The sequence below is a fragment of the Lissotriton helveticus genome, chromosome 9 (genome assembly GCF_964261635.1).
Source record: "Lissotriton helveticus chromosome 9, aLisHel1.1, whole genome shotgun sequence".
NCBI lineage: Eukaryota > Metazoa > Chordata > Amphibia > Caudata > Salamandridae > Lissotriton > Lissotriton helveticus.
This window is the reverse complement of record NC_136070.1, coordinates 1,254,998,830-1,255,024,971: the sequence shown is the minus strand read 5'-3', so window position 1 is coordinate 1,255,024,971 and position 26,142 is coordinate 1,254,998,830. Positions and strand designations below refer to the sequence as shown.

General features: G+C 47.4%; 1 protein-coding gene across 1 annotated transcript in view; it reads right to left on the bottom strand.

The window, feature by feature from the left end:
- The window catches only part of LOC144783414 (E3 ubiquitin-protein ligase rnf213-alpha-like), a 2,376,820-nt gene that overhangs the window by 674,541 nt on the left and 1,676,137 nt on the right, over window positions 1–26,142 (bottom strand). The window lies entirely within an intron of this gene.

Genomic DNA, 26,142 nt, shown 5'->3' with positions numbered 1-26,142 from the left:
CCCCTCCTCCGTAGCCACTGTTGGTGGAGAAAGCATGCCAGTATCTGGAGAAGTGTCCAGTCCACTGGCTTCCGCAAGTTCCCCATACCAGTCCAAATGCTCCACAGAGTCCTCCTGGTGTTCCAGAGGCCTCATAGACCTTTCCCATTCCTCTCCTGAGCCTAGAAAAGTGCTCAGGTGACAAAATAGAACCTCAGGGTTCAATTGGCGCCCGAATCTGCGTCGGGCGACGTAGATGAGGCTACGTGGCGTCAGAGATGAGGATGGGTCTGGCACCGCAGATGGGTACTGGCAGCTCCGCAGGAACCAACTTCGGTTCCGATGCCGGAGGAGGTCGAGTTGCCCTGACCGGCATCGAACCGGATCGGGGATTGGATCCTTGAGGCCCCACTGGCGCCGTGGCCGGAGGCACATCGTCGACCCCGATGGGGCCTCTTCCGAACCCGCGGGCCTGAGGGCTCACCAGCTGGTTCGGCTCGCTCAAATACGTGGTGCATGGCCTCATAAAACTCTTTTTCTTGAGTGGGTGTTGCTTCAGCTCCCTGAAAGGGAGTGAGGCACGAAATCGACCCAAGCTCCGGCTTTGTGGAACCATGCCTAGAACGTTGGTGCTCCTTACCTCTCTCGTCGACGGACGACAGCTGAGGTGAAGATGACCTTATACCTCTTTCCCGAGTTTCCTAAGGACCTCGAGTGGGAAGAAGAGGGCTTAGGGCTCTGAGAGCAGTCCCGCGACCTCCTCTTCTTCAATCAGGACCGGGACCTCCGAGGAGTTTTGCTCGATGGTGTCGACTGCCGGGCCGCGTGAAGCTTCATCACCCACTCCCTCAAGGTCTTCAGAGCAATTGCACGGCAGTCCAAGCACAACTTCAAGTTGTGATCGCGCTCGAGACACCAGAGACAGGCGAGCTGGATATTGGTGACCAACATCATGCAGTGAGCAGGCACGCCACGGCTTGAAACCTGTCTTCCTCAAAGACATCCCTCGCACACGAAGGGGAAAAATGTTCTGAATTTGAGAAAAGTCAAGAAAAAATCTGCCAAAAAGTGACAGAGGGGTAGCTCTTCCCGAATCGGGGCTTAACTGGCGCGGGAAGAAAAGAACTGTCGTCCTTGCGACTGGGTAGCGCATACATTGGCACCGCGACATCATAACCGACACCGACGATGTCACACAGAGCCAAATGGAGCCACCCGACGGCATGCTCAAGAGGTATTGCTCAGCAAAAGTTTCTAGATCCAGCCTGACGGCTGGGAAATTCAAAGGTAAGGAATCTGCAGCTAAAAGTCTCTATCAGATACAGTGTATATATGCAGGCATAATAAGGCAATAATCGGGCGTACACCTACTCTAAGTGTACCTAGAGTGTGTGTCAGTGTGGAGCCATCGGACAATCCAACTCTATTACCCGATAGGAGAGAATCAAGGACCCCGTCTTGGTCACGAACAGGACGCCCCTCTCCGAGATGTCAGACCGCTGCATAGGGAAGTCTCAACCTGCAGGGACCTTCGGTGTCAGCTGAAGTGCCTCCTCTACCAATCTATTAAGATGCTCATCTTTTATAATAGAAGGCAGTCTTGTGATGTGCATATAGATTAGTGATGTTATGGATATGTAAATAGCCCTGTCGCCCAGTTGATGAAGATAGGGACAAAATCTGTACATAGTGCGAAAAGAGACCATGTACATGGTGTCCAGGGCATTGTGATAATGTTCTGCGAAGCTAGATGTGTAAACAAGTTTAGTTTGAGAGAAGCTAATCCAACATTGTCACGCACAAAATATGTGCAAAAGGTCACAGCTAAAATGCTATTGTGAAAAATAGGACAACGTAAGAAATGAGCCTCTTCGCTACATGGGCCTAACCTGACAACATAACACTAGTGCTGCTGTTGACCACATGCACGATTCCGCCCTCCTGCTGCTGAGGCAAGCTTGAGCAGTGGAAGGTAGAACAATAGGTTTCCTGTAAAAGGAAGGTTTGATCACCTCCCAGGCAGAACTTCGTGTATTGGGCTGGAGTGGGCCGCTTCCCAGCGCCACCAGACTGGTTTGAATGGCACATTTGGTGCCCTCCTTGCATACGCCAAGTTCAGGGATCCTTTGGCTCCCGCTCTGGCGCGAAACTGGACAAGTGACATGGGAGTATCCTCCCCTCTGTCCAGCCCCTCCTCTGGGAGGGACCCCTGAATCGTTCCAACCCTTTCCCTATGGTACTTAGGGGCTTACCTGTGGGTGGCTCTTGAAGTTCATCGTGAGACAAGATTCAAGCCAGAAACCACGTCATCTTTGATCGTCTGTGCACCTGGACTTCGCATGACTTGGCCTGGAACCAAGACTGCATCAAGGAAGACTCCTGTTGCTCCTGGATTCACTGTTCTGCAAGTCTTCTTGATCATCTGTGCCTGTGCTTCTTCCAGGATCTTCACAAAACCTGTGGGCATAAAGGGCACCCGAAAGTAATCTACTTTGGAGTGAAGGAATCACTCCCCTGCAACTGCAGGCACCGCAATGAAGCTGACCAGTCTGCTGCTCCTAATGTCCCACGGACTTCGAAAGGCTCAGCAACACAGGTGCTGGTTCTCCAACTCCTGCGAGGCTTACCTGACCTCTCTGCAATTTTGGGGCCAGTATTCCTTGTCGGAACGGCTAGGACAAAACCCCTAAGCACCCCGTCGACTTGCCATTGCCAAGGCTTGTTGGATCGGCAGTCCAGAGAGCTTTCGGCTACAAGATGCCTCCAATATCTATTCCTGCCAAGCATATCGCCCTCACGGCATACTCTGCACTCTGGGCCTTGGTTCTTGGTGAGCTGCTCAAGGTCCTCTTGTAACTCCTCTACCTACGGCCTGTGGGTCCTCTTGAGTGTCTTCTTCTGCTCTAGTGGGCTCCCTTGTTTGCTTGGGTCCTGCTGTGACTTCCCTGTTTGTGGTGAATCCCTTGGACCTTGCTGATCCCAACGTTGTTCCTGCATCGCTTTCCACAACCGTAGCAACTGCCAAGGCTTGTTGGTGCTCCCGCCGGACACCGACCCCCTGGTTCTCGACATCCTTTGCGGATTAGCTCGTGGACGCTCTTGGGCTTCTTCAGCGTCGCTTAGTCCCCACAGCTGCAGCGACAAGGGCACTGTCACCACTCCTGAAGCATCTGACATTGGTGGGCATTGCTCTTTCGTTACCTTTGGTAACCTGTGGATGGCATAGACTCTGTCCCCTCTGCTTACAGGTTCCCCTCGTCACAAATCCCTCCTTGGATTCCACAGGCCACTTTTCAAGTCTCCTTCAGCTGCATGAGAGACTACTCAAACCGTGACTAAAGGCCTACCATTGCAGCCCTTGTAAGCTGGTGCTAGCACCACTTGCGACAGATATAAGTTTCTTATATCTTAGGGTACTTCACTTAAAACCTATAAGTCACCCCTTAGGCAGGCCTTTCAATCCTGAATGCAGGGTGCTCGGCTCTAAGTGTGAGGGTGCCTCTGCATGAACAGAACACCCCTACAATCTTCGGAGCCCATTCTCCCGGGCTGTAAGTCCATCAGCCATTAAGATAAAGAGAGTTAGCATGCATCCTTCCTGGAATCCTCCATTGTGGTCCCTGGTGGTTTCCAACGTCACTTCCCACCTATTCACCCGGCTTCACTGGTGTAGGTATCTTGGTTCCTGGGGTATCCATGGGTGAGGTGACTCTCCAACCTTTTGTCTTCCACAGGGTTTCTTCAGGGTTCACTGGGAATGGTCCTCTTTTCCTAAAACTGCAACCGCAACGTACCTGTTGATTTGTATTGAACATGCGACTTTGTTTCCACTCTGCACACAGCATCCGTGGGGTCCCAGGGAACTTATCTTGGGTGGTTCCTTGTGTCTCCAACTCTTTTGAGTCCTCTGGTTCCACTCCGACTTGGGTTGCAGTTCACATTCCACTTTCCTATGGTTTGGTATCCCCCTGGAGACCACTTTGTTTCGAGTTACTTACAGTATTACAATTGTGTTTTTTTTGTGTATTTGGGTGATATCTCTGGGCAGGAGATATACCAATGTGTTTGACAGTTGTAGGAAAGTAGGATCTGCTTTCATGGTTACCCTCCACTTGTTGCCTGGTGTTGTATGTTTGTGGCCAGTCTGACTGGGATCCTGCTAACCAGGACCTCATCCTCTGTGCTTCTCCCCTAAATAGGGTTTGGTGAGTAATTATGTATACTCCAGATTTCCTACTGGTGTACCCTTGTAAGGCCCTAGTATATAGTACTAAGGTACCCAGGGCTTCCGTACACCAGGGGTCTCTCATGGGCTGCAGCATGTATTATGCCACCCATGAGAGACCACTCAAACCATGACTGAGGGTCTTACCATTGCTGCCCTTGTAAGCTGGTGCTAGCACCACTTGCGACAGATATACGTTTCTTATATCTTAGGGTACTTCACTTAAAACCTATAAGTCACCCCTTAGGCAGGCCTTTCAATCCTGAATGCAGGGTGCTCGGCTCTAAGTGTGAGGGTGCCTCTGCATGAACAGAACACCCCTACAATCTTCGGAGCCCATTCTCCCGGGCTGTAAGTCCATCAGCCATTAAGATAAAGAGAGTTAGCATGCATCCTTCCTGGAATCCTCCATTGTGGTCCCTGGTGGTTTCCAACGTCACTTCCCACCTATTCACCCGGCTTCACTGGTGTAGGTATCTTGGTTCCTGGGGTATCCATGGGTGAGGTGACTCTCCAACCTTTTGTCTTCCACAGGGTTTCTTCAGGGTTCACTGGGAATGGTCCTCTTTTCCTAAAACTGCAACCGCAACGTACCTGTTGATTTGTATTGAACATGCGACTTTGTTTCCACTCTGCACACAGCATCCGTGGGGTCCCAGGGAACTTATCTTGGGTGGTTCCTTGTGTCTCCAACTCTTTTGAGTCCTCTGGTTCCACTCCGACTTGGGTTGCAGTTCACATTCCACTTTCCTATGGTTTGGTATCCCCCTGGAGACCACTTTGTTTCGAGTTACTTACAGTATTACAATTGTGTTTTTTTTGTGTATTTGGGTGATATCTCTGGGCAGGAGATATACCAATGTGTTTGACAGTTGTAGGAAAGTAGGATCTGCTTTCATGGTTACCCTCCACTTGTTGCCTGGTGTTGTATGTTTGTGGCCAGTCTGACTGGGATCCTGCTAACCAGGACCTCATCCTCTGTGCTTCTCCCCTAAATAGGGTTTGGTGAGTAATTATGTATACTCCAGATTTCCTACTGGTGTACCCTTGTAAGGCCCTAGTATATAGTACTAAGGTACCCAGGGCTTCCGTACACCAGGGGTCTCTCATGGGCTGCAGCATGTATTATGCCACCCATGAGAGACCACTCAAACCATGACTGAGGGTCTTACCATTGCTGCCCTTGTAAGCTGGTGCTAGCACCACTTGCGACAGATATACGTTTCTTATATCTTAGGTCACTGCACTTAAAACCTATAAGTCACCCCTTAGGCAGGCCTTTCAATCCTGAAGGTAGGGTGCTCAGCTCTAGGTGTGAGGGTGCCTCTGCATGAACAGAACACCCCTACAACCTTCAGAGTCCATTCTCCGGGGCATAAGTCCATCAGCCATTACGATACATAGAGTAGGCATGCGTCATCACGCGATGACCATCTCCAAACTGGCTGTAACGAGCCGTGTCATGTTTGGAATCAAACATGTTGAAATAATACCCCCACACTGTATCCAGTGTCACACTGTATCCGGTGTGGGAGGTATGATTCCATGCACTGTAAAGCTCCCCAGGAGACCCTCAGTGCTCCTGGTACTAGTCTTCCAGAACCAGACAGCAAGCTAGGGCTGCTGCCGACCTGAGATACGATTCTGCCCTCCTGCTGCTGAGCCAAGATCAAGCAGGGGAAGGCAGAACAATAGGCATACTCTCAAGGGGAGGTGTGACCACCTCCCAGACAGGGTTTAGTGTATTGGGACAGGGTGGGGGCACTTACCAGCGCCACTCAGCAAGGAGGGCACATTTGGTGCCCTCCTTGCTTAGTCCAGCTCAATGCTGTTCAGGGAGGCGCTGGCTCCCCGCTTGGGCACGAAACAGTATCCTCCCCACTGTTCAGCGAGGGACCCCTGAATCATCCCAACCCTTTCCTTAGGGTACTTAAGGGCTTCCCTATTGGAGGGTGCCTAGATTCATTGTGGGATTCGATTCAAATCAAGCAAGGCGCCCTCTTCAACCGTCTGGACATCCTGGCCGCGTCGTTCAGACCACGTCATGCAGACCGCATTGGACTTTGCCTTGGAACCAAGGCTGCAACCGGTTATACTCTGTCTACTCCTGATCTCTACGTTTTGCAAGTCTGCTGCCCGTCAGTGTCTGTGAACCCTACAGGTCATTCCGAGGCCCTGTGGACCTCCAAAGACACCCGAAGGAATCTCCCTTGGAGGAAGGAGTCACTACCCTGCATCCGCAGGCACTGCAGCACAGTAGACTGCTTGCTGATCCTGGTCCTCCACCGGGTCGGTAACACAGGTGATTGTCCTACAGCTTCCTGGAGTCCTGCCCTGTCTTCAGACCGAGTCTGCAGCCAGTATCACTCGTCAACACGACCTGAACCACATCCCTGTGCACCACGTCGGCTGGCTGTCGCTAAGGCTGGGTGACTCTTGTCTCCCGATATCTTTGGGCCCTGTCGAAGCATGTGCTTCATCACCAGTGGGCTCCCCTGCTTGCTTGGGGCCTATTCTGATTCACTTGCACGTGGTGAGTCACTTGGATCTTGCTGATCCCGACATCATACTTTTTCTTCTTCTGCCACATGTTGCTGTTGCCAAGCTCCATTAGTGCCCCCGCCAGACCCCGACCTTCTGGATATCGACACCCGACGTGGGAAAGCTTGTTCATCATTCATGGTCATCCTCTGTGTCACCTGGTCCACGTAGCTGCAGAAATAAGGGCACTGTCAACCTCCCTGCAACAACCGACATTGGTGGGCACACGACTCCTGTGTCCCCTTGTCACCCCGGAGTGACCTAGACTCTGTCCCGTGTGCTTGCAGGTTCTACCATTCCTGAATCCAGGCTTGGATTCCACTGGACAGATTCCACCGGAAACTTTCACCTTCTTCGCCAGCTGCATCTTCCTGAAGTCCTCCAATGAGTTTGACTGCGGTTTCCGACGCCACTTCAAACCTATGCACCCGGCTACCCTGGTGTAAGTATCCTGGGTCCTAGGGTACCCACGGCTGGGGTGGCTCTCCAACATTCTGTCTTCCTCAGGGTTTCCTCAGGGTCCACTGGGAAGGGTCCTTCTTCCTTAAAATTGCAACTGCGACTTACCCATTGACTTGAATTGAACACGCGGTCGTGTTTCCACTCTGTGCACGGCCTCCGTGGGGTTCCTGTATACTTACGTTGGGTGGTTCCTTGGGTCCACAGAACTTCTAATTCTTGTGGGTATAGTCCTGACTTGAGTCGTGGTTCGCATCACACTATCTTAGTATTTGGTTTGATCTCCCCCCGGGCGACCGCTGTGTATTTGTGCTACTTACCTGTTTTCATGCAAAGTATTATGTGCATTGTGAATATCTCCAGGTGGGAGATCTGTGTAGATGTTAATGAGTGCATATAATAAATGCATATTTTTATAAATAAATGTTGTGGTTGTTTTTCACATAATCTATACCAATAAGATTGTGATCTGGTGAAACAAGCTGCTTTACACTCCTTCTGGACTAAGCCTGAAGGCTGCTCTCCACAGCTACCACTTAGAGAGCTTTCTAAGGTTGTCTAGGACCACTAAAATCACCATAAGGGTTGTCTGTATTAGTGGAGGGTGCTCTACTTACATAAGTGAGCACCATATACTAAGCCAGCCTCTCATAATAGTGTTGTGTAATAAATACATATTTTTATATATACACTGTGTGGTTATTTTTCCTTTAGCCTAAACTATATGATTAGATCTGGTAAAACAAGTTGCTTAACATTCCTCCTGGATAAACCTTAAGATTTCTAAGGTTGTCTATGACCACTAAAATCACCATAAGGGTTGCCTGGATTAGTGCAAGGTGTACCACTTAAATAAGTGTGCACCATATACTAAGACAGCCTCCTACAGTTTGGAATAAGGAGACACATGGTATGCGCACACTGGAGGAGGCCTGTGCTATCCTGGGCTTCCCAATATTCACAGAGGAGGTCTCTTGTCCCTCGGAGATGAGCAATATATCCTGGCTGTCGGCGGGCTTGCGCTGCTGTCCAAAATCGAAATTGAACCTTCTGGCCAAACCCACTGCATCTGAGACACAAGAGGAGTGTGCGGCCTAGCTGCGGCAGCTTCTGCAGATAGGGATTACCTCTGAGTCTGAGAATGACTTAAAGCAAGCAGCTCCCCTGAAGGAATGTCCCTGAACATTCAGATTTAAGTATTACCCTGACCGAAATACTTATTTGTCTGTCGACACATTGGATTTCTAGTGCATCATGCAGCGAAGCTCCTATTACTGTGACAATCTGCTATGGTGGTGCATCGATGCCACGGACTCCTATCCCCATTGTTTGGTATGGTTGACTCCCAGGCGAGGGAGCACAATCTTTATGTTGATTTGTTGGAAGTTTTGTTTTTCTCTATTTTGCACTATGCTGCTCATTACCTTTACTCAATTCACAACAATCACCCTTGTGCTATGCGGGGGGGGGGGGTTATTTTCATATCCCTTAATTTGATTGCCCATGATGTTGGTAGTTTAGCCCTAATACACATTCTGGTACATGCTTAAATAATGCCCCAGTGAAGCACCTTGCCCTCTCCTATCTGATTAAGGAATCCAAATGTGACATCTATCTCCTACAGGAGACTCATCTGCTCTAGAGGGATTGGACTCGGTTGCGATCTCGCTGGAATGTTAGACAATTCTCTTCACTTTTCCATAAGCGGGCGGGGTCGCCATTCTTTTGGCTTTACATTTCCCTGACAAGGTGTTGCAGGTACAGGCTGAGCTCATGGGCAGATTACTTTGTTGCATGTCTCCCTATCCTCTCATATAGTTACAATAGCTACGATATTTGCCCCTAATTACCATTAATGATCATCAGGAGTCTTTTATACTAGATGCAGTGGGATGAGTGATGGCTTCTCCTGACCCAGACATCTTGATTTGCTGGGATTTTAATTTGGCCCCTAATGCCCAATTAGATAGATCACTCCTGAGAATGGGGCAAACTGGCACCTTCACAGAAGCAGGCCTACAATGGCTTGCATATAAGGGTCTAGCCACTGTTTGGTGCCTACACCATTCTCTCGACAGGGTATATAAAAAAATTATTCTGCTGTCCATCAAACTTACAGCTGAGTAGATTTTTTCCTCGCATCACCCCGCTTGATTGTGGCAGTGGCGGATGCCTAGATAGGCACTGTTTCTCCATCTGATCATCCACCCGTTACTTTGACCCTACTTATTCCACCGTCATCTCTTCAGGTTGGCACTTGGCGTCTTAATCCCAAATTACTACAGTATGAATCCACAAGATGCACAATAGAGGATGAGCTGAACAACTTTGTTGAATTTAATGATACTCCGGACACCCCTATTGCACTGTTGTGGGACTCCTTGAAACCTGCACCTACTGGGACTCCTATAGGCATATCAGCCACATATAACAGGGAGAGACGTCAATAGAGATGTGTCTTAGAGGAGCTGGTGCGAGATCTTGGGGGGAGCAACAACACATAGTTTCCCAGAGAGTGAGGAGGAAGTTGATGACAGCTGGTACAGAACTTCATGCACTTGATATAGATGAAGCTGAGTACGCTTTGTTGAACACTAAACAACATTATTATGTAGTTCACAATACTGCGGGGCACCTCCTGCCACATTGTCTGCGCACGCAAACCCTCACACAGAGGATTACTTCTTTAGAAAACTCTTAGAGAGACACGGTCTATCAGGATTCCCAAATCACACGAGAATTAAAACGATTCTACTAAACACTCAAATACTGCTGAGTCGCTTGACCTTACTTTGGCGCAGCATTACCTTGATACAATACATATGGACCACCTCACCCCGCCACATCACTGCAGATGGACAGTGATATTCAAGTTGATGATGTTTTGTTGGTGATCTTGCTGCTGAAGCCTTGGAAAGCTCTGCGTGAAGATGGCTGCACTGCCAATTTCTATAAGGTATTTGCCCCTAAATTAGCCCCTTTTCTTACTCGCCTTTTCTATTCATTTAGGGCATCTGAAGCGCTTAATGATACTATGCGGGAAGCTGTCATTACGCTGCTGCCTAAACCTGGGAAAGACCCTAAAAATGGCGTGTCATACCACCCTATCTCCCTGTTGAATTTGTATGGCAAACTATCCACTAGCATTTTAGCCGCAAGATTGGCCCCTTACAGTACACAGTCTGATTTGCCCGGATCAGGCGGGCTTAATTTATGAACGGAGGTGTCCCAATAACACTAAACACTTATGCCATCTCATTGATAAAGTTCACCACTCACATACACCAGCCCTACTCCTTTCGTTGGATGTTGAAAAAGTATTTGACCTGGTCCATTAGCCATGTCTTCACCTGGTGCTCGACAAGGTCGTGCTTGGTATTTGTTTTCAGAAATGGTTGTGGTATAGTTACAGTGCCCCTGTTCCACGTATGAGAGTAAATGGGATATTATCCGATCCCTTCCTTAATACTCGTAGCACTAGACAGGGTTGCCCCCTCTCACCGCTCATTTTTGCATTATATATGGAACCCTTTGCAGGAAAGGTGCAGGATAATCGCCCTATAGCTAGGATTCATATGGGAGGCAGGGAGCATAAACTGGCTATGTATGCGAATGATGTGATGGTTGCTGTCACCCAGCCACTTATTTCTCTTACACATTTGATGCAAGAATTAGACCTGTTTGGGGGAATATAGGTTTCAAGGTTAATCTAAATAGGACACAGCTCCTGAACCGTACTGTCCCTTACACAGATAGAGCCCTTATTGAGAGCCAATTCCCTTTCCCCTGGGTGTAAAGGGGGGTATCCCTTATCTGGGTCTCCAGAGTTGCTTCACCCATGCAGCCACAGCGGAAAGAAATTATGCCACATTACTAGACACAACCGGAATGTATTTACAATCATGGAGGGGCAAGACCCTTACCTTGATGGGGCGGTTGGTAGGGGTCAATGACCCTATTGCCAAAAATATTATGGTATGCTGACCTTGCCGATATAGCCGCCCTCACATGTGAGTGGCCAATTGCAACATCTTATAGAGTCCTATATTTGGAATGGCACACGGGCATGTATGTTCAAGCATCACATTTACTGGCCCCTGAGGGAACGAGGATTGGGTGTTCCCCATTTTACTCATTGCTACCAGTCAGCCCAGTTGCAATAAATTGTAGAGTGGTCCAGTCCCGAATCGGAGAACTATTGGTGCTTCATTGATCAGGCCATTGCTGGAATTCATATTTGGAAGATCCCCTGGCTGCCAAAGAAACATAGACCGGAGGGGGTTTATGTCTCCCCAGTCCTCAGAGTTACTGTGAGCGTGTGGGTTAAGGTACAAGTTGCATAGGGGCTGTCTTCTCTCACCTCACCACTGACTCCAGTCATTGGCAACCTAGATTTCCTCCCTCTGCTCTCCAGGGACCAACCTTCACACACAGGAGGAAGTGGGTTACAAGAGAGTGGGAGTTTTAAAAAAAAATCAGAATGGTTTCTAAGAGTTTTCATGAATACATGCAGATATAAGTTTCCCCCAACTGCTCATTGCCAATATCTCACCATCACACATTGGATCACACCATGTTTGACCGCACGCTAGCCGTCACCTCACTCCCTTTGAGAGACGCTTTTGACACGGGCATTGGATAGGAAGAGCTCAGCGGATATTTGTGATTTCCTTAATACCCCTTCTGTTAAGCAAGTTTTGTTGGCGCAGCAACGCTGGGAAGTGGAATGTATGTGCTCCTTTAGGTCTAAGGAATGGGACAATATTCTTCAACGTTCCCGCTCTTCTGTTAGATATGATGGAAATCAAGAAACACTTAAAAATAACTCACTATTGGTATTACACTTCTGCCCACCTGTTTAAATGGAAACCGAGTAAAACTGGTCAATGTTGGTGACATTGTGGTGTCATAATGCTACTGATATTCTGAATACTGTGTTAAGTTAGCGTAGGCTCATTTAATGTTTAAACGCCATTTTCCTTTTTGCTGCTTCTGCACACGTTACATAATTGTTGATTTAGCTTTCACCCTAGTAGTTTGCTTGAGAATAATATGTTATTGCCTTCAAATCAACGTTACTTAATAAATAATGTCTGTACAGTGAGTGCTGAAGCTACAAGGATAATAAGACACAGATTGTTGTGAGAACTGATCTCCGCACCTACATAGACATAACATAAGTGCAGCTCCTGCCAAATTCTGGCTTTGGGCGGGTTTAATATTGCAATGTTCGGAGCAAATAGACACTTGATGCTGTTCGCATGCAGAGAGAGCTGGTGTATGCCGATGTGATCTCTTCATTCTAGGATCCTGAGGTATGGGCCCGCCCTAATTCAACCCAAAGAGACCTTCTTAGCTATTAATATAATATGTGAGTTAGGGAGGGTGAGAAATAAGTGTTGTTAACCCTTATTCATTTACAGCATGTTAACATGCTGTCACCATTCGCTTTTTATGGACTAGTAACTATGCTGATAACTTTGCTTCTGATAATATGTTTCCTTGTATTATCTAAGATACTGCGCCTGAGAAAATGGCATTAGTAAATAAATATTTCAAATGTGCACGTGTCCTCGTTTACTCCACGTTCTGGTTTGAAATGATTGCATAACGAAAGAGTGCTCATGTGTTCCACGTAACCTGAGGTACTGTAAGTTCATGTCCTGGTTTGTCTAAACATTGGGAGTTTGTTATGACCAATGAGACACTGTAGCTAGCTCGGTAAGGGGTTTGTTGGGTACTGAGGTGAGTTTTGGGTCACCCTAATTCGCCGAGGTTCCAATCCTCTGTGCACAGTTCTGTGGGAGAACAGAAACCCTGCTACATGGCGCCCATACGTTGGTGGTCTTATATCATGGCACTCGAGTAGTATATCGTTCAAACCTTAACCCCTTCACTGTCGTTTCCGGAAAACGGTGGTGTCGGTGAAACCTACCTATTTTTTGAAATAGGTCTTTTCAAGCTTGAATCTATCTGAAACGGTTTCTTTGACTTACTACCCAGTTGTGCTACAAAGTTTTATTTGTTTTTCAGTAGTTCCGGTGATATCATGGCTGTGGCCATTGCGCAGCATAGTCGCATTGCAGTGCGCAACCATTTACAGGCTTTCCAAGTCCCTTTGGAAGGCTTGGCTGTGATTTTGGTGGTGTGTGCAGATCCGGCGTACCCCTTCGAACTGTTTTACTCGTGGGTAACGTTTCCGGAAGTGGACGCAAATTCTGGTGTGTTCCACACCTACACACCCTCCCCTGTACCGGTTGAGTATACACCGTACAGGGCACTGGAAATACCTATTGATCATTGGCAGCATCGAGTTTGGTTTGATGGCGCCCTACCCCACTCTTTGTCCGCTGCGAGGTTAGGTCCTTTGTCCATTCCAGGCACAAATTGGCCTGCTTTGGGTGGATTCACCCCGCACCCGAATCACGGCGCTTGTCCTCTTGCGGATATTCGCAGACTACACGTTGTCTCAATTGCTGTGATTCGAGCATTAGTGCAATACATGGGTCGTCATCTCCCGGGAGGTCCCCCGGGGGGTCCGGCCGTTCAAACGGAACATGGCGGTTTAAGGCTCAATCCGGTTATGGTCAATTCGGTTTTTGGTAAACGCCCCGATGATAAAGATGATTTTCCTTTCTGGCTTGCCGAGAAATTTGACCAACTGGAAGCTGTGTTTCCGAATTCTACTCCTGCTGATAAACATAGAATGTTGACGATTACTTTGCCTAAGGATTGAACTCCTGAGCTAATTGACTGTGAAAGCTGGGGGAAGACTTTTGCGGCCGTTTATAAGAGGTGTTTCGGCACCCTGTCTATGTCCGTACTGCCTACGATCGTTAAGCGTGTTCAGGATGATCACGGACCGGAAGCAGCGGTTGAATTGGGTATGCGCCTGTGTGGTTCTTTTGAGATTGATAGCGATTTCATTCTCTCAAATATAAAGGGAGATGCTGTGAACTTTCAGGTGTCGAATGCTTTGGCTGCTCTGCCCGATGCCGATAAACCCCGACAGTTAGCGAAAATAGTGGTGGCCGCTTATAAAACGATTGGCCGCACTAGTATGGGTCTGAAATATTTTGCAGTCAAGGAGAAAAAACAACCACAAGTACAGTCTGCTGCGGCAGATGTCCAACCCAAGTCCAAAAAACAAAATTGGCCTCAAAAACAGAAACGGGGGAAGCAACAACAGCAGACTCAGGATTCTTATCCTGCGCCACAAGTTCCTGCGCCGACAGAGAGAGTTTATGATTTGCGTGACCGTGCGATGATTAAATCACCTGATCGATTTCAGGTTTCTGATCAACGCTCTCCTCGTTCCTTTCAGGATTCATCAGCCTCGAAAACCGGTGGAGGAGGAGGCGGACGGGGACGTGGTGGCCAACAAGGACGTGGTCAGCCCCGCCAAACGGAAGGCGCAGGGAAGCAGGAGGATTCTACGCCAAAGAGACCGCAGTTTGCGAAAAAGAAAGTCGCAGCCTTAACAGCGCATCGAGAACGCGGCTTCGGAATCTGACGTGGGCTCTGACCTTGCTGGACAGCGCGGCGGAGATTACCATAGTGAGAGAGGCGCTGCGTCCACTACTGAGGGTGACAGCGACTGATGTCTACGTTGTAATAGAAACAGCCGATACAAGACTTGCTCCCCCTGAAAGACTTTATGAAATTGTCCTGTTGATTGAAGGTGACATACAGCGTACAGTAAAAGGGGTATTTTGGGAAAATCTTTCTTCTACTTATGATATTTTGCTTTCGGAGGCTGACTGGCCCCCACCGTTTGTGCTCGCAGCGCCGCGAGGGGAGGAGGTAATCCTCCCCAGTTTCGCAAACACTGTCTCGAAAGAGCATGCGCAGCATTTTGCAGAAGAGTGGGCTCGGGCTCTCGCACCGGCTCTGTACCGTAACCAATGTGGTTGGGATAAATTGTCACCTTGCCACGAAATTCCATTGCGGTCTCAGCCGCAGCCTCAACCTCAATATCCCATTCGGCGTGAAGCAAAAGCTTCCGTCGCAGAAATCCTTGAACAATTGGAATATCAGGGAGTTATTGAAACGTGTGTGTCACCGATGAATAATCCTCTTTTTACTGTGATCAAGCCTGACGGATCTTATCGTTTGGTATTGGATTACCGGCATTTGAACTCGCATTGCCGTAACTGTGCAGTACAGAATACTCACGGCTCTGCCCTAGTGGATAGTCTAGTGCGTAAGCGTTTTAAAACAACGCTTGACATTTCCAACGGTTTTTATGCCCACAGATTGGATAGCTTTAGCTCCCAATGGACCAGTTTTACAAGCGCTGGAGTGCAAAAACAATTCTGGCGTCTCCCGATGGGCTATAAGAATAGTCCTGGTATATTTACCGCCCGCATAGTCTCTCTTCTTGAGAGAATCGACCCAGATGCTTGTTCGTATGTGGATGACATATATCTCACTGACGACGACATTTGGGAGCTTCTGTGTCGTGTTAATTCTATTATTTGTAACTTTGCAGATATGGGTTACAAATTTAATTTTGCAAAATCGCACATTGCAGAGTACACAGTGTTGTTCCTCGGCTATGAGCTGAACAATAAAGGTTGAGGTTTGGCTCCTCACTTCTTAGAGAAATGCGCACAGTTGCGCGCTCCTACAACACTGAAAAAATTGCAGTCTTTGCTGGGCTTTTTAAATTTCGGGAGGACATACATTCCGGAATATGCCCAGCGTATCAAGCCTTTGTATGCTTTGATACAACCAACTTTCTCGAAATCATGCTGGCTGCCTGAGCACTCAGCCATTTTGCAATCTTTGCAGGCTGATCTGCTAGCTTCTAAATTTCTATTGACTCGTGATAACCACACTAACCTCGTGATAAGAATTATTCCTGGGACGGTGGGTTTCACGTACCTGACTTTTAATGAAGGGGACACAGTACCTATTGCTTACAAGTCACACTTGTACACTTCGGCTGAAATGCGATTTTCCACTGTGGAAAAGGTTTTAACAGCTGTGCAGATGGCGATTCTTAAAGAACGTGCGCTGTCACAGGGAAAACGCATGTTGGTTGTTACACCATGTCCTCACTTGGAGGCAGTTACAAAAGCCAGTGTACCAAATTCAAAAGCTTTGCACCCTCGGTGGATTCAATGGGCTGCTTCCTTGACATCCACGGATGTCACGTTTATTTTTGACGCCTCATTACGGTCGCAGGAGTACTTGCAGTATGAATTCGTTCACCCTGCTCCTCTGGCAATGCGACCTTTGGAGGATTTCCATTGCATCATTTACACTGATGGGCATGGCTCTAAACACGCCTACGTTTCCGCATGCGCCATTGTGGTCTGTGCCATGGTGAACGATGAGTTCAAGTCCAGAGTGGTACAATCGCAGACTCTAGGGGACTGCACCGCACAATTAGCGGAGCTTCGTGCTCTCTTACTAGCGTTAGAGTACGCAGATCCATGTGTGACGACTCTTATTGTAAGTGATTCTTACTACTGTGTGCAATCTTACAATGAAAACTTGTTCTATTGGATTCAAAATGATTTTCGTGATTCCAAGGGTAGCACAATAAAACACAAGATGATCTGGGTTCGAGTGGCAGAGCTTAAGGCTCAATTGCCGCTTGTTTTTGTAATTCATACTCTCGGCCACCAGCGTGTGGGAGTCCACGCTGTCGGTAACTCGCTTGCGGATGAAGCAGCGAAATCAGCGGTATCTAAGTATTTAGTTGCAGCAGTTACTCGGTCCAAAAGTAAGATTGATAATGATATCTTGGCGGCAGTAGCTGCCACTGACAAGGGAAGTAAACATCCTGCGGGATTCCCTTCGAAGTTCACATACCACTTAAGTCCCGAAAAGGTTCCTTTTGTGACAATACCTGAAGTTGGTGAACGCTTGATTCCCAACTCGGACCGCAGGTCTGCCTTGATTACAGCGGCTCATGAGGGCGTGGCGTCTGCGCATGCGGGCGTCTCGGCCACTGTAACTCAATTACAACAGCGTTTCTGGTGGCGGGGACTGTACAAACAGACGCGCGAATATGTCCTTCAATGTGACATTTGCCAGCAGATTAAGCCTTCGACTGATGCGCGTCCGCCACAGACACAGTTGTACATATCGAATAAACCGCTAGGTTGTGTTTATTTGGATCACTGCGGTCCTTTTTCTTCTGATACTGCATATAAGTACATCTTAGTAGCAGTTGATTCATGCACACGTTTTGTATGGGTATGGCCCCATCGCAGCGCTGATTCACGGACTGTCCTCAGAGATTTGCGTGTCTTTGTGGGAATTTTTGCCTGTGGTACCTTCCATTCGGATCAGGGTCCTGCTTTCGCCTCTAAGGCGTATAAGGATGCCATGAGTTCGATGGGGGTCCAAGTCAAGTATTCGTCTCCCTACAGACCTGGGGGTAATAGTGTAGTTGAGCGAATGAACCGCGACTTAAAGCAATCTTTGACAGCTCGAGTTATAGGCACTGGCAGAAACTGGCTGGCCCATCTCAATGGCGTGCAGCTTGCTCTAAATAATCTCCCTAGAAGGTCTCTGGGTGGGCGGACCCCATACGAAATGCTCCTTGGCATCAAGATGTATGTCCCTGACCTTGACGGTCTAGACTGTGTGGTTCGCGCCACTTCCTTTGACGCAGATGAACATTGCAATGTTTTACAGAATCTACAAAAGACCAGAGACAGTCTTGCAAAGGAACATTTGCCCTCCACATCGGATTTTGCGCTGCAGATCCCGGTAGTTGGCTGGCTACCCCAAGTTGGAGAACTGGTTCGAGAGAAGATCGACAACAAGAAAGAATTTGGTCCTTCCTATCGAGCTCCGGTCCCGGTACTTGACGTGAAGGGTACAAGAACAGTCATTTTACCCCCTCTTCCAGGTCGTAAAGAAAACAGGTTTATCTCCATTGACAATGTCAAGGTACACAGAATGGCCGATTCTTCTTAGTATGACACCAGCAGTATCTTGTCCGTCTATGGTGAGAAATTCTGTGTTGGCTACTGCTTCAAATCCTGAACCTGAAGTGGCCATCGAATTACCTGCACTTTCCAGTCCTTTATTAAGTGCTTTGCCTGGCACCGACCACGATGATGTCGATTACACTTATCCCACTGACTTATCGATGCCTGACCTACTAGCCCGTTTGGCCACTGAATCAAGATTTTCGTTTGACTCTGTTTCCCTAGCATCAAGGTAACCCTCACGATTTGCTGTTTATGCCACGTTATTTAAAAAACATTTTTTGATCCCCCCTTGGACATACATTTGGCTGATTCTTTTTTCAGTTTACCTTTTTATGTCAATTGGTTTTGTGTTTTATTTTTTTCGACTCATCAATGGACACTATGTCGAGGAAAGAACATGTATTACACATCTCAATGGAACTTTGGCCCCACTTTCCTCCTCACATTCTGCACACAGATTGAAAAGAGACTTGACTTTCGTTAACATCACTGCCTGGCCAGTCCTTGATGGTACTGTGTGGGATGCAGTTAGATTTCAAATTCATGGCCCTACAGAAGTCGTTAATGTTCCTAATCTCCTTAGAGTGAATATGGGGGATGTAGTACAACAAAACATTCGTTCAGATGACTGGGATGTTCATGCAGTAGAAAGTTTGCTTTCTGATTTGCAATACTATGCTGCCTTTGATGCTGAGGATTTATATTTGGAATCTGCTAATTATGGTGATTTGTTTTGTTTTCCAACATTTTGGCAATCACTTCTTACACAAAACATTTTCCCGGAGGGATACTGTTAATTTTACACAGTGGGAACATTGCCCAGCCCCTGCACAAGGCAGTTCTGAAACATTTCTGAAGAAGTATACTTATTTCACTGACTTTAACCAGTCCAGTCCCGAGTCATTTTATTTTAAAGTTACAAAGAGGCCAATGTCCAAGGTTAGACTTACAGATACTAAATTGTTGTATTCGAAGTCCTTCCTTTATCAGTTAGTTACTGGAGGCTACGAACTATGGAAGGAAACAATAGACCTTAAGCAGGGTTTCTGTTCTCCCACAGAACTGTGCACAGAGGATTGGAACCTCGGCGAATAGGGTGACCCAAAACTCACCTCAGTACCCAACAAACCCCTTACCGAGCTAGCTACAGTGTCTCATTGGTCATAACAAACTCCCAATGTTTAGACAAACCAGGACATGAACTTACAGTGAGGCCTCCATCTGGCCGCTCATCCCAACCTTGAGAGCTGAGTTAAGCGGCATGAGCAGAATAAGGGCTCTTTTGTCCCATAAGGAAGTGGCCTTGAGTTTGGCTCGTGAAACTTTCGTTCTTCACATAGCCAACACCCGTACAGAGGTTCAGGCCCTTTTAAATACTGATTTGCCTTTACATTTCGGCGAGATGGTTCGTACTATCTTTAACGCGTCCTCCACAACGGGCCTGGCAAATTTTTTTAAAACAGTTAGCAGTGGTCTCGTGACTTGCTTTGAAAAGATTTTTGGAGTCATTCCTGCTATCTTTCATTCCATCTTTTCGACTTTGTTTGGTGGATTCCCGGTTTTACTGGCATCAGCGGCAGGCGCTCTAGTTGTTTTCTGTTTCTTTAAATATGGATGTCCTTCCTCTGCAAGGCGCCGCCCAACCGCTTCTGGCGCTGTTCCGCAACCAGATGCTTGAATATTATGGCACACTGCCGCTCGCGATTTTGAGCACGGCATATGGATTAGCATTTCGATTCTCCTACTTCACCAGTGTCCAGCCTGTGTTTCACTGCCTGACCTGTGATTTCGATTGGGCCATTGATTTGTGTCTCTGCGGACCGGTTTCTCCTGACGTCGATTTTAATCAGCTGATGAGTCCTATCACTACTCACGAGTTGGTTTGTCCTGGCGAAAGGATTATGGCCTTAGCAGCGATGCATGGACTAATGGGTCCCTGGAACGTACTCGCGGCAGCGCAGGATTTCTTGGAACTGAGCTTTCTTAAAACCCCACCGAGTTATCCTCTGATGGTGATAGAGGCTCCGGTGCTAGAAGAACACGTATGTTCTTTTCCACTTTTAAATTGGATGGCTGAACTGTTTTTAGATGAAGACGGTGATTTCATGTTGGAGGCTGTTGCTGCTTATTTTGCATACACAGTCATGTCCTAGACACTTTTGGAACTTCCTACTTGACATGACATGCTGATAACTAGCATTTCATTGACATTTTTCTTTTGAATTATTGTGTCACGCCTTTTTTCCTTCCCTTGCCTATTGGCTTGAGCCAGTATAGAATTTTGGCTGTTTTTAGCATTTTTTTTGTTTGTGTTTTTTGCAATAATACGATTATTTCAACGTTTCGTTTGAAAAACCCAGGCTTATATGTTGTTGAACTCTGCTCTCATGAGATGGCCCTTCTGTTATCTTATCTTGTCCGTACTCGGATCATGGGGGGGTGTCATAATGCTACTGATATTCTGAATACTGTGTTAAGTTAGCGTAGGCTCATTTAATGTTTAAACGCCATTTTCCTTTTTGCTGCTTCTGCACACGTTACATAATTGTTGATTTAGCTTTCACCCTAGTAGTTTGCTTGAGAATAATATGTTATTGCCTTCAAATCAACGTTGCTTAATAAATAATGTCTGTACAGTGAGTGCTGAAGCTACAAGGATAATAAGACACAGATTGTTGTGAGAACTGATCTCCGCACCTACATAGACATAACATAAGTGCAGCTCCTGCTAAATTCTGGCTTTGGGCGGGTTTAATATTGCAATGTTCGGAGCAAATAGACACTTGATGCTGTTCGCATGCAGAGAGAGCTGGTGTATGCTGATGTGATCTCTTCATTCTAGGATCCTGAGGTATGGGCCCGCCCTAATTCAACCCAAAGAGACCTTCTTATCTATTAATATAATATGTGAGTTAGGGAGGGTGAGAAATAAGTGTTGTTAACCCTTATTCATTTACAGCATGTTAACATGCTGTCACCATTCGCTTTTTATGGACTAGTAACTATGCTGATAACTTTGCTTCTGATAATATGTTTCCTTGTATTATCTAAGATACTGCGCCTGAGAAAACGGCATTAGTAAATAAATATTTCAAATGTGCACGTGTCCTCGTTTACTCCACGTTCTGGTTTGAAATGATTGCATAACGAAAGAGTGCTCATGTGTTCCACGTAACCTAAGGTACTGTAAGTTCATGTCCTGGTTTGTCTAAACATTGGGAGTTTGTTATGACCAATGAGACACTGTAGCTAGCTCGGTAAGGGGTTTGTTGGGTACTGAGGTGAGTTTTGGGTCGCCCTAATTCGCCGAGGTTCCAATCCTCTGTGCACAGTTCTGTGGGAGAACAGAAACCCTGCTACAGTGGACAACAGTCATCACTGACACACATTTTATGGCTTTGCCCTGCAGTCCAATTTTCTGGTCTGAAGTACTTGCTGCCATTAATGAAATGTATGATACGGACATACCGCGTTTCCCTAGTTATATTCTATTAGGTCTCCCCAAAGCTCTCACATATCCATTGTGCTCTGCATGTGGTTGAGCTATCACACTAGCCCTCTGTGCTGTCAAACAGGCTATCCTGGCTAAATGGAGGTCGGGTGTCAACCCGTTAAAGCTAGAATGGCTACACAAACTCTAAACTACGCTGGGTATGGAAAAATGTACTGCAGCATTTTATTGTGCCAGTGCTTAATTTGAGCCAGTGGTTTCCGGTGATCAGCACCAGCACTTGATCATCAACACCAGGGCTTTTCATGACTTTTCATGGCTTTTAATGACACATTAATTTAAAGGGAGATTAAGTGATTTACCCAGAATCACAGGATTTTGAGCCGACGCAGACTCAAACCTGGTTCCCCAGCTACAAAGTCTGCAGCTCTGGGCATCACACCACATCCTCTCCCCACTTTAATGGTTGGCAGTTAAGTTTAGTTTAGACGGCACTAACAGGAGAAATAGGCTGGTGCAAGCTGCCTCCTGATGGTAGCCCCGGCACTTATTGTTTTGCAAACTAACCACTGGATTGTACGTTACCTAAATTTGATAAAACATGGGGGCCGTGTATACGGTATCTTTCTCAGGAGTTTAGGAAATTAACTTGTCCGATCTACTTGCGTGTACTTAGTTTCCCGCTCCCTGACATTGACAAGTAAGGACATAACATTCCCACTCCCTAATTTTTATTTTGCTTTCTATGAAGACTGGTTGTGATGATAATTCTTCTACCAAGTAGCAGTACATGTATTACTATTTGCTGTTGCTCCCATCTTTCCTCCTCTGACCCCTTCCTTCCTTTGCCCTTCCTTCGTGAGTATACAAGATTTACCCGACTGGCCACTGGATGTACGTGTGGGTTTTATGTATTGTTCATTTAAAAAAAAGAAAAAACTTTAATAAATAAGCTTTAAAATAAAAAATGTACAGAGCCTCGGGTATGGGGTTACCGGGGTGCCGGCATGGGGAGGGTGGCCGCATGCCCCCCTCCCCCACATTTTTGATTGCTGGACATTGGCAGATGGGGTCCTCAGGGCCAATATCGGCCTGGTAAGTGGGGCTGTGTGCCCCCATCCTAGGTTGCATTCATGTGGGGGGGCCCTACAGCCAACCCCCTGTTGAGCATGGCTGAAGGCCGAACGCAACGTGGGGTTGGGTGCCTGCAGTGGTTTGGCTGCAGGGCCAGCCGACCACCCCACCGTGAAGTGCCAAATTGGGGAGCCCCCCTCCCCATTTACTATATAGATGGGATCCAAGGGATGGGGTCCCCAGCGCAGTAATTGGTCCGGGGACGGGGGCTGTGTGATCCCCTCCCGGGTTGAGTGCCTGCGAAGCATTGGCCTCAGGGCCTGGCCAAAGGCCAAGTACTGCGGCCAAACTCTGTGACGAGCACGGCCGAAGGCTGTATGTGGTGTGGGTTGGGTACCTGCAGGCGACTGGCCACAGGCCAGGCCCTCCGGCTGACCCCTAGCCACGCACAGGCTTTGCTTGGTTGAGTGCCTACAGAGGGTTGGCTGCAGGGCTGGCCTCTGGACAACTTCCCGCAGCACATGGCCAAAGGATGTGCGTGGTAGTGGTTGGATTAATGTAAGTTAATTCAATATTACTCAACCTTAAAAAAAAACTAGAAATTCACTGAAAAAACCAAAGGTTACAGGGAAATTATGGTTAGGAAAAGATTTTAAAAAACCTTAGAAATTCACTAGAAAAAAACAAAGGGTACAAGGACGTTATAGTTAGGTTCAGATTTTGCACGCACAAAACCATAAAAATTCAGCAGTTATAGTTATACTTATCTCAATAAACTATAACTCATGCCCTGAGGTAAATATAACTTGCGCCCTCGCCATGCACTACTAATCACCCCACATATTACATCACTAATGACATCTCCTGTAACATAATTAACAAGATCACTGCAACTTTTGTAGTAAAATGATTGACGAGAAAACTGTGCATGGCGGAGAGCGAGTTATAGTTACCTTAGAGCACGAGTTATAGTTTCTTGAAATAAGTAAAATTATAACTGCTAAATGTATATGGTTTTGTGCATGTAAAATCTGAGCCTAACTATAACGTAGCTGTAACCTTTGTTTTTTTGGAGTGAATTCATATCCGTGTATATATGTATGTATATATGTATGTATATATATATATATGTATATATATATATATATATATATATATATATATATACATATATATATCAATATATATATATATATATACATATATATATATATATATATATATACATATATATATATATATATATATATATATATATATATATATATATATTACTCCGATTTTGTCCCAAAACAACCAATTTCGGTCCCTCCTGGACCTTGATCACAGGCTGCAGTTTCGCTACAACACTTTCCTTCCCTGGAACTCTTATCCACATGCTCATTATGATTATTGCCCTCCGGTGGGCCTTTCAAGTAAATGTTTGTTTCCCACTGCATGTTGGGAGTCGTAGTTCCCGAAAAGTTAATAGTTACCTCTGAGTAAGTCCCACACAGCAGGATTGCTATTGCTGAGTTCTGATACCAGGCCACGCCCCTTTGTCCACCACTCTGGAAACGCGCCTCCTGGCACGCTCTTGGTTGGAGGATGAAGTCTACTTGCCTCTTAAGGGTCCCTGGGGACCAACTAGCCCTCCTGTTACCTCCATTAAGCCCCACACAGTTGGATTGCTGAGAGGTGGTCAGAGACCACGCCACCTTTTTACACCAATCTGCAAACGTGCCTCCTGGCGCACTGCTGCTTGGGGGATGAAGTTCACTTTAATCCTTAAGTCCTCAGAACACAAGGGGAACTCATCGCCCCACCAGCAGTACGCCAAGAGGAGCATTTGCAGAGTGGTGTAAAATGGGGCTCAGCCTCCGACCACAGGTGGGCTAGTTGGCCCCTAAGGACCCTCAGCATCGAAGGAGACTTCATGCCCCAACCAAGAGCGCGCCTCAAGGTGCATTTGCGACTAGTGCATTGAGGAGGCAGGGGCTCCGGCGAGATTGAATTTTTTTTTGTTTTTTTAGGAAGGGGGGATGTGTGCCCCCCCTTTCCTTTATTGTTTTAGGCCCCGTGGAACCCATCCACAGGACCTGACCTATTTTTTGTGTACATTTTCCACAAAAAAAGCGGGGCGACGTGGCCCCCTCCCAGGACATTTTCAGCCCCGGAACCCCATCCACGACGGCAAGGCCATTTCATTTTTATTATTTAAGGAAGATCCAATACCCAGGCCCGTTTCGGCCCCGGGGAACACATCCCCTGGGGCCCGGCTATTCCCTTATTATGTTTTGTTAAGTGAGTGGGGCCCCCCTCCTGGATCATTTTGCCCCCGGGGACCCCACTCCGAGGGGCATGGGTAGCCGCCCACGGTCCTGGCGACTTCCGCCTCCTGCGGGGGGGCAGCATGGCTTTTTACCCCCAAAAGCTACTGACATGCATCTCCTTGGGGGTACAAAGCAAAGTGCCCCACTGTGACCAAGTGAGAGCATTTTGCTCTCACTTGTTCACAGTGGAGCACTTGTTTGCTAAGGGATGGCATGAGCCATCCCATAGCAAACTGCAATGTCCCTGGGTGGGCACCCTGGACATTGCTGGAGCCAGCCCTGGGGGATGGTGGTCCCCAGGTCCATTTACGGTCCCCCTCCAACATGATTAAAACCCTGGGGAGGTGGTGGTCCCCGGGGCTGTGTGGGGCCGCGTGGCCCTCTGCATGTAACAAAATTAGCCCTGGGGTAGTGGCAGTCCCAAGGGCTGCACAGGGGGCAGGAGCCTCCCCTATGCCATTTTTTTTGGGGGGGGGAGGTGGCGGTCCCTAGGGCTGCGGGGGCCTGCATGCCCCCCGCAATTAATGAACATAGACCCGGTGAGGTGGCCGTCCCGAGGACTGTGGGGGCCTGCACAGGCCCCCGCATGTATTTACATCATTGGCCCCGGAACCTGGCCCAACGTGACTCCAGCTGAAATGTATTCACAAAAAATGCTTTTTTTGGCCCTGGGGGTCCCTGTGAGCCCCCTCAACAGGCCTATGGGGTCAGAGTGTTTCTAACCAGTCCCCTTTTCTTTATTTTTAATGTTTTTGAACCTTTTTCCTTGTGACTCGGTACAACCGAGTCACAAGATGGCTGCCAACACTTCTTGGTAGGAACTGTTGGCAGCCAATCAGATCGCAGGCTCGAGATCGGGAGGGTTCGCGGAACGTTTGCGTCGATATATGGATATCTGAGAAATGTTTACATTTCCCAGGGACTACTGAACGGATGTACACCATTTAACAAAAAGAGTGCTTTCTGAACCAAAAGCTTCCCTTTTGGCAAATTTTGTGTAATTCTGTTCAGCGGTTCAGGCTGTAGCCGTTTCTAAAGTTCCCTATGGAAATTAACATGGAGAAAACATGTTTTGGGACCCCCCTTTTTCCTCGCCCCTGATTGACGAATCACCCCGAAACCTTCAACACAGCAGCTGACCTAACT